The sequence below is a fragment of the Cnephaeus nilssonii genome, assembly GCF_951640355.1.
Source record: "Cnephaeus nilssonii genome assembly, chromosome: 15".
Taxonomy (NCBI): Eukaryota; Metazoa; Chordata; class Mammalia; order Chiroptera; family Vespertilionidae; genus Cnephaeus; species Cnephaeus nilssonii.
The window spans coordinates 44,288,259-44,297,736 of NC_137086.1; positions in this window are offsets into that span (position 1 = coordinate 44,288,259).

The window sequence follows — 9,478 nt, forward strand, 5'->3', positions numbered from 1 at the left end:
AGATGCCTATCTCAAGTCTACTTTCATTTAAGTCCAGTTCAAGGTTTTCTTTGGGTAGAAGAACCAATCAGAGGCATTATCTTTTTCTTTCTTTTTTTTAAAGGCTTTCAAGTATGTGAGCCTCATCTCAAATACGACCAACCATCTCAAGATGCCTGTCTTCCCTGGCTCCTGTCTACGGTCACATCCTCACTTGTTGACTCTGCCAGAAACACAGACCATCTTGCATTTTCATGGCTCCACTACCAACTGGTCACGGAGGACTCCTGCAGTGAACATTATTCTTTTTATCTGCTCCGTAAGTTCTCTTCAATGGCAACATCTTGTCCTTTCTTTGGTGAGCTACTGCCCCCCACTCCATGTGGCTCTGACAGGGCTGCCAATCCGGGTAGGGTGAAGACATGGCCCAGGCCTGGCCAATCCTAGCACCCCGTAATGATTGACTGAGGCCTGGGCATGTGCCTCAGGCTGAACCAACCGAGTCCTTCACTGGTGATTTATAGAAAAGACTAAGGAGTCCTCTTGTCCCTCTGGATCACATGCTAGGATCAAGCTGTCTATCCTTGTGAAACCTCTACCCACCACATGGAGAAAACTCATGCCTGGTGGGGGGAAGGTGTGGCAACACTCAGAGAGAAGCTGAGCTAAGAGCTGAGGAGAGAGTCCTCACTTCATTTTTGAGAACCTGGGTACAGCGAGGCCCAAGACACACTCATCTCCCTTCTTTCTGGTTCTACGAATCGGTACCTATCTTTTTTTTTTTTTTTTTTTTGCTTAAAACAGTCTGAGTTGTATTTCTATCAATTGCTATCAAAAGTCCTGATATTCTTGCAAATATATATTTCTAAGCTAGACTTCTCTCCTAAGCTCTATTCAAACATGAGTTTGTTCAGTCAACATACGTTTACTGAGTACCTGCTTTGTGCCATGAACTATGCCATGTGTTGTGCTAGGTACACTGAGGGCACAGACTGATAAGATCCAGTCCTCGCCTTCAAGCAGCCCTTGTGATCTCCTGGGACAGACGAAGGTATTGAATGAGACTGCCAGGAGATAAATGGCTGGCACAGGAATCTACACTTAACTTAGCTTGAGGAACTCCCAGAGGAGTCAGTCATCTAGACATCTAGGAAAGTAGTCAGGTGAAAAATGGCAGTTATGAGTTTGGGGAGGGCAAGAAAGGCATCCTGAGCAGCAGAAACAGCATGTACAAAGGCAAGAAAGTGAGAAAGAGTACATGCCTCCTTCAGGAAAGGAAAATGTAAGCTCCATGAGGGTAGAAACATTGTCTCAATGACCCGTGGTTCCCCAGCTCTTACATCAGTGCTCAGTAAATGTCTGTGGAATGATGGAATGGCCAGCACTTAATCAGAGGTACAGTTTAGAGAATGGACTACAGAGGCCAAGGTCAGGAAAACGGCTGTTGGAACACTGGAGTGGAAATGGTTAGCCACGGTAGCAGGAGTGAGAGAGGGGAGAAGGATGGAATAGAAGCAATTAAGGGAGGAGAGTCAAGAAGGCTTGGTGACAGAATGATTGTGGCTGGTCCGAAAGGGAAGAGTCAAGGCTCAGGCTCAGACTTGGGCTTTGAGCTTGGGTGGCTCAGGCATCATACACGAACAGTGAACTCAAAATACTCACCATCAAACCTACTTCTTTCTCACCCGGGCAGCGTGGCTCAGTTCGATTCCCAGTCAGGGCACATGCCTGGGTTGTGGGCTTGATCCCCAGTGTGGGGTGTGCAGGAGGCAGCCAATCAATGATTCTCTCTCATTATTGATGTTTCTACCTCTCTTTCCCTTCTTCTCTGAAATCAATGAAAATATGCTTTTTTTTTTAAAAACACCTTACTTCTTTCTCATGTTTCCCATCTTGACCAACATCTTCATTATCGACTCAGCACCCTGGATGCAACCTCAAGGCATCTCTGAATAAATTCTCAAAGTTCCCCTTAGATCTCATCAATTGCTGATTTTTAACAGTACTATCTTATAAATATTTCTTAAAATATGTTTTATTGAAGAGAGAGAGAGAGAGAGAGACCAGCATGAGCCAAGACTTGGGACGCCCTTTTCCATCTGATGAATTCTGCAGGCCTAACTCAAATGCTAGTCTTTTCATGAAGCCTTCCTGGCCCTTTCCTCCAGCTCAAATCACATCACACATCAATCACTCCTTACCACAGCTCCTCGCATATCGTAACAGGTATCACATGCTGGATGGTCATGGACCTGTTTGCACATCAGATCCCACCCTATACAATGCTACTGACTCACAGCTGCCTGACACACAGTAGAAATTAGTATGTTCTTAAAGGAATCACACTGAATAATGGATGAATTTATTTATTTATGTAACCAAAGTGATTTCTTTTATTTTTTCTTTTATTTTTTAAAATTGATTTCAGAGAGGAAGGGAAAGGGAGAGAGAGATGGAAACATCAATGATGACAGAGAATCATTGATCAGCTGCCTCGTGCACACCCCCTGGGGGGATCGAGCCCACAACCCCTGCATGTGCCCTGACCAGGAATTGAACCTGTGAGCTCCTGGTTCATAGGTCGATGCTCAACCACTGAGCCACTCCAACCTGGCAGCAGAGTGATTTCTACTACTTATCGTCATGGAACTGGGTGAATTTGGTTACAATCAAATCAACCGCTGGCTCTGCTCCTCACCCACTGGGAGGTAAGAACTTGCTGTGTCCTCACGACATTGTTGCTCTAGTGGAGTTCCAAGGCTCAGGGCTTGTCTGCTTCATTCTATTCTATCCACCCAACAGAAAGATGTCCAACCCAGGCCTGTGCCAAGCACTGGGGACACCAAGATCATGCCTTCACTGTGCTTGCAGCCTAATAATCAAAACAGTGAACACTTGTCTACCAATTATTCTGGTCAGACACCACACTTCTTATTTAATCCTCAACACAGGACTGCCAAGTAGGTGGTATCATCTCCACTTCAGGATGAGGAAGTTGAGATTCAGAGTGGCCAAATCCCTTACCCTAGGCCAGTAAGTGACTGTTGCTTTGGTGGCCTGCAATAAGCCATGCCTCCTGGTAGTCTAGCCTTTATGTGGTCCCCTCCCACATTGGCTCAGAGCTTGGCCACATGACTTACTTTGGCCAATAGCAAGCCTGAAGCAGGCAGAGATTTGATAAGCAGTCCTACCTTAGGGCTTATCCTCTTAGAATATTTTTCTCTTGGGATCCAGCTGCCATGTAAAAAACATGGGCTAGACTACTGAATGATTAGACGCCATGTTTAGAGAGACCCTAATGGATGAAAAGCCACCTTAATATTCCTTTCCAGCCAGTCTCTTTTATTTATTATTTTTTATTTTTAAAAATATATTTTATTGATTTTTTACAGAGAGGAAGGGAGTGGGATAGAGAGTTAGAAACATTGATGGGAGAGAAACATCAATCAGCTGTCTCCTACACACCTCCCACTGGGATGTGCCTGCAACCAAGGTACATGCCCTTGACCGGAATCGAACCTGGGACCCTTCAGTCTGCAGGCCAATGCTCTATCCACCAAGCCAAACCCGTTAGGGCTCTTTTATTTTTTTAGAGAGAGAGTGAAAGGGAGGTAGAGGAAGGGGACAGAGAGAGAAACACTGACTTGAGAGACACATTATTGGTTTCCTCACACTCTCGTGCCCCAGGGCTATGAATCAAACTCACGGCCCTTGGGTCCGTGGGCCAACGCTCTAACCACTGAGCAACCTGGCAAGGGCATCCGGCCAGTCTCTTAACTGAGAGGTGCCAAGTGAGCCCACAGTCACAGCCAACCCACAGACTGTGACAAATAACAAAGCACTTGTTTTAAGCCCCTACATTCTGGGAAGGTTTGTTACATACCAGTGAATAACTGAAACAGTGACAAGCCAGAATGTGAACCCAATACTACCTGACTGACTTCGAAACCCATGCTCTTAGTGTCCCAACACTACGTCCCTTCTAGATGGGGATGGAATGTTGCACCAATACTATAATAGTCACAGGTTGGCCCATAATAGCACTCAATAAATATTTGTTGGATGAATAAGTGAAGGGTGTGGTATGCTACCAGAGAGGTAGTAAAATCTAGAGAATTCAAAGGCAGACGGGCAATAACCTTTCAACAGCCATGACCCCCCCCCCCCACTTCCATGTGGAATGGTAAAAATATTCCAAAAACAAAAACAAGCTAGTTATCCCTACATCTAGAAGAAGTGTGTGGGTATCACCAAACTCCCTCCCTCTGTCCCTTTCTCTGTTAAATAAAGATCCGTCAAAATCCAGACGTTAGCAGACCTTGGTCATTCCCCCAACTCCATACCATGCCACTGGCATCTCCTCTCCTTCCCACATGGCCTTCTGGGTCCAACAACTCTTCCTCCCTCTTTTCATATAAAACCCACATGTAGGAAAGCAGCAGAGAAGGTAAAAATTTATAGCAATGGGGGTGGAAGATCTGGATGTTAATAGATGGCTTCATGGGTCAAAGCCATGAAGCCCCAAGCACAGTTTTTTCGTCTGCCAGCAAGTAGAAGAGGTTCCTAAGGAGGGGGAGGCAGCTGGAGGTGTGCCTGTGGATGGAGAATAAAGCAAGACCCCCTGCCTCTCTAAATCCCTCTGAATCCCCCACCAAGGCGGAGGCTCTAGCTCTCCACACCTAAGGCTGTGGCCCCACTACGTGTACCTCCCAGAGCAGTCCCTGCAGCCTGGTGAAGACCTACAGGAGTCTGTGCCTCCAGCCCGCTGCTTCCTGGCAGCCCTTCCACTGCCTTTTCTGTGCTAAGCTCCCCCTCATCCTCCAGCTCCTGCAAACATGCACACACCTTCCAAGGTCACACACACACACACACACACACACACACACACGGCTCAGCACCTGGATCCCACACCCAGAAAACCATCTGGGCCCCTCGCTGCACACTCAGCCTAAGGAGAGAGCAGGCCCCACTCCTAGTCACAGGCAGAAAGTGGGCAGTGCACACAGGTCGGTAGCACACACTCACATGCAGAGCATTGCAGTGGGGCACGGGCATCCGGAGCACTATGGGCAGTCACTAGCGGAGGCACTGGGAGACGAGCAGACAGGAACATGGGGGCACACACATGCACACCTCCAGACCATCACACGTGCACACCAGCACGCACAGACACCTACACCGTCCCACCCTCAGACTCCCCGCACAGGTGCCCAGCCAGGCCTCAACACTAAGCCCCTCCCCCACACCCTTTCAGAAGCAGGTGGGGAGGCCTGGGGTTTGAGGGCGCTCCCCCTCTTCCTTCTCTCCGGCCCCAGTTCTCCAAGGTCCAGAGTCCCAGTGGGGTCTGGAGCCCGCCCCGCCCCCCAACCTGGCGAGACTGGCTAGAGGGCGGGGGGGATGGGGAGCCTGGTCTCAAATTGTTCTGATTTAATTCCTTAAATTAACCCCTTCTTTGCCTCTGGCTTGGCCTGCCCAGAATCCCTCCCGGTCGGGTCTGGCAGTCTCCGGGCCTCCAGGGGGCTGAGGGGGAGAAGGAAGAGGAGGAGGAGGCGGCGGCTGGGGTCCTCCCTGCCTCCTCTCTCCAGGAGCGGTCCCGCAGTGCGCCCGCGACTCGTCCTTACCTCCTCCACCCCGCCGCGAGGCCAGGCCCCGCGGCCCTCGGATAGGGGTGCAGAGGCAGCCCCCGCGTGCCGGGTCCTGATGCTGGGCCGCCTCGGGGCCTCGGATCTCGCTCCCCTCCGCAGCCTCGGGTGGCAGCCGCGGCTTGCGCCCCCGCCTCCCTACCGGGGCGGGGGCGGTCAAGCCTCCCAGCCAGTCGCAGCGGGAGGGGCCCACAAACCGGGTGGGGGATGGATGGAGGGGGAAGGAGGGGGCGCGCGGCCGGAGGAAAAGCAGGGAAGGGGGAGGGAGGCAGCGAGGAGGTGGGGCGGAGCCGGCCCCTCCTCCGGGGCGGGCTCTTCTAGGAGCTGGGGAGCGGCAGATGCCGCCAGAAGCGGCTGCGCCGGGACCCCATGTTTCCCCGTGAAGGTGTCTTCGGTGGGGGAGGGGTCCGCGGCGCCGCCCTGGGGGTTCGGGGGCCGCTCCCGCAGCGCTCGCCCTGGGTCCCTGCCTTCCCAGCTCCCAACGCTGCCCAGTGCACTCTCCCTGCCCCGGGCACCTCCGGTTGTGGCCTCTGCGGTCCACCTTTGACCCGAACCTCCCCGCCCTGATCCTACCACTCCCACTCCGGCTTGGGTCTCCCCACTCGGGGCAAAACCTTTGGTGAGCGGTTCTGTGGCATGGGGAAGAGGGGAGGCGCGCTGCACTACTCCTGGGATTTGCGCCACAGTCCCCAAGCGGCCTCGCGGGGTGCACGCCTGGGTGTGCACTTCGGTCGTGGTCTCTGCGGAGACCGCTGGGTCAGTTCTCTCCGGGCATCCCTAGGGAACCAGGGGAGCTGGGCGTGGCTGGGGCCAGGCTCGGAATCCTGCCATGGAGAGTGCCATCCAGGAGCACATGTTCCCCGACTTAAAGGAGGAGGAAGGGGGCAGTGGCCTCCAGCCCAGGCTGCTTCTCACCTGGCCCTTGGCTTAAGGTTGTTTCTCTTTGCCGAAGGAGGAACAGTCTGGCTGTCCTAGGCTTGGAGGACGTCCACAGGGCTGGGTGGGGCCTGAGAAATCAGACAGGGTGTTGAGGCTCCCAAGCCCAGGGCTGAGCTGGGCTTTGGATGAGGAAAAGGAGAGATGGCATTACAGGCTGAGGGTAGTGCATGGGCAAAGGCACGGAGATCAGTGTGGGCAGGTTGAGCACCTAGGCCATGAGGGGCATTCCAGCTGCAGCAGAGCAGAAGTCAGCATACCCCAGGATTCTCTAATAAATGAGTCTGATTGGACTTTCCTTGACCCCATCCTACTGCTAAAGCAGAAGCATTGGGTATTTAGTATCAGAAAGGATAATTTGTAGACTTGTCTGGTGGCTTTTGGGGAGAAGCAAACTGAATAAGGACTGAACCAGGCAGGTTAAACTCCTCTTATCTCCTCTTCTTTTCTCTAGCTCCTGAATTTCCTGCCTCCTCCAGAAATTCTTAGATTGAACAAATCTAAGAATTGAAATGACTCATCCTAAGACTTAAATGATAACAGCTCCTATTAACCAACTGCTAAGCATTATGCTAATTATTTTTTTTAAATATATTTTTATTGATTTCAGAGAAGGGTGAGCAAGAGAGAGATAGAAACATCAATGATGAGAGAATCATTGATCAGCCCCCTCCTGCACGCCCCCTGCTGGGGATCCAGCCCACAACCCAGGCATGTGCCCTTGACTGGAATAAAACCCAGGACCCTTCAGTCCGCAGGCGGACGCTCTATCCACTGAGCCAAACCAGCTAATTATTATTCTGCATATAATCCAATCATCCTAATAAACCTATCAAGTAGGCATTATTATTATTATTCCCACTTTACAGATGGGGAAGTTAAAGTTCAGAGCTCAAAAAATGGCACAGTCAGGACTTGAACTCGTTACCAAATTCCAAAGTTATGCTTAAATACAGTGCCTTCCTGCCACCCCTTTCCTGTGTTAGGCCCACTGAGCCTTCCTCTGCCAAAATGCACATTGCCTAAATCCACCTGCTTTTGCAGACAGCCAAAAATATCCATATACTAATGTCTTGGTTTAACCTTCATCCCAATGATGTTTGTCTGTCCTCGCTCTGTGCTTCCTGTGAATATGCAAAAACATGCTTGTGTATGTATATATGTGCTTTTGTGCATGTGCATATATATGCATGTGCATGTAGGTGCATACCTGTGCATATGCACGTGTGCATGTGTGTTTGCAAGTGTGTGCATGTCTGAATCCATATGTGTGTACATGTGGATATACATTGTGCGTGTATAAATGTGTGTATGTATGAGTGAATGCACACATGTATGCATGTGAGTGTGCAGGTATGCGTGTGATGTGCATGTGTGTGTGTGTGTGTGCATGTGTGCCCATGCTACATTTCAGACAACAGTTCCTGCTTGGTTGTTATGGGAACCACAGTTCTAAAAATGTTCAACTGAATCCCACTCCATGTGGACCAGAGAAACCAAAAGAGAGAGAACTGAATGACAAACACATCTGGAGCCCAGAGCTAAGGCAGAGAATCATGGGCTCATCACAGACTAGTCAGAAATGTGGTCTCACTCATGAGACCCAATGGCTCAGATCAGAGCCTCAGCACTGCTTATTCCCATCTCTCCCTCCTGATCCTTTCCCTGCATCCTGCTCCTTAACCATCTTCCTTCCTTCCTCTTTCCTCTTCTCTTTTCCTTTCTCCTTTTAGGCATTTAGGCACTATTTTTTTTCCTTTTTGCCAATGAGCCCACACAATAATTAAGCATTTAAATGTACTGGACAGTAGGCTTGGTTATATGGCAGCCACAATGTGAATCAGACAAGGTCTCTGCCCTTGGGTAGGAGGATTTGGTTAATACATGAGGGGAGGGGAGAGGGCAGAGTGATGGGAGAGACGACAGAGGAGGGTGGAAGATAAATTCGGGTTAGATATGGAGGGCTTTAAATACAGTGTATTTTTTTTATAGGAAGGTGGAAGCTATGGTCAGTTTGGGATAAAACACCATCAATTATGTTTTAGGGAAATTACAACAGTAGTGAAGTGGAATAGAGGGAGAAAGAATGGAGGCAGAGGGACCACAGGAAGTTTGATAGAGTGCAGGCTTGTCATAAACAGGGTATAGGGGTTGGGGTGAAGGGGGAGGACACAGAAGACATTCTTGGTTGCTTTGTGAAACTTTCCCCTATATCCCATCTCATCAAGATTCTTTTTTTAAAAATATTTTTTTATTGATTTCAGAGAGGAAGGGAGAGGTATAGAGAAGATGGAAATATCAGTGATGAGAGAGAATCATTGATTGGCTGCATCTTGCATGCCCCACACTGAGGATCAAGCCCACAACCCAGGCATGTACCTTGACCGGGAAGTCATAGGGCTACTCAACCATTGAGCTGCTGGCTGGGCAAGATTCTTATTATTATTACTCTTCCCTGTCTCTCCATGGTAAGGGAAACTTCTGTTACTAATGTGTGTGTGTCAAGTTCTTCTGATGCATTGGAAGGTAAAAAAATTGGGAACCACTGGCCCAGCATATGGTAGGCACTCAATAATACGTATGGAATGACTGGATATACGGATATGCACTGGTCTTGGAACTGTTAGGCCTAGATTCAAGGCCCACTTCAATCTCTTATCTTCTGTGTGCCCTTAAGAAAATCCCCAAACCTGCCGAAACCGGTTTGGCTCAGTGGATAGAGCGTCGGCCTGCGGACTGAAAGGTCCCAGGTTCGATTCCGGTCAAGAGCATGTACCTTGGTTGCGGGCACATCCCCAGTAGGGGGTGTGCAGGAGGTAGCTGATCGATGTTTCTCTCTCATTGCTATTTCTGACTCTCTATCCCTCTCTCTTCCTCTCTGTAAAAAAATCAATAGAATATATTAAAAAAAAAAAAAAGAA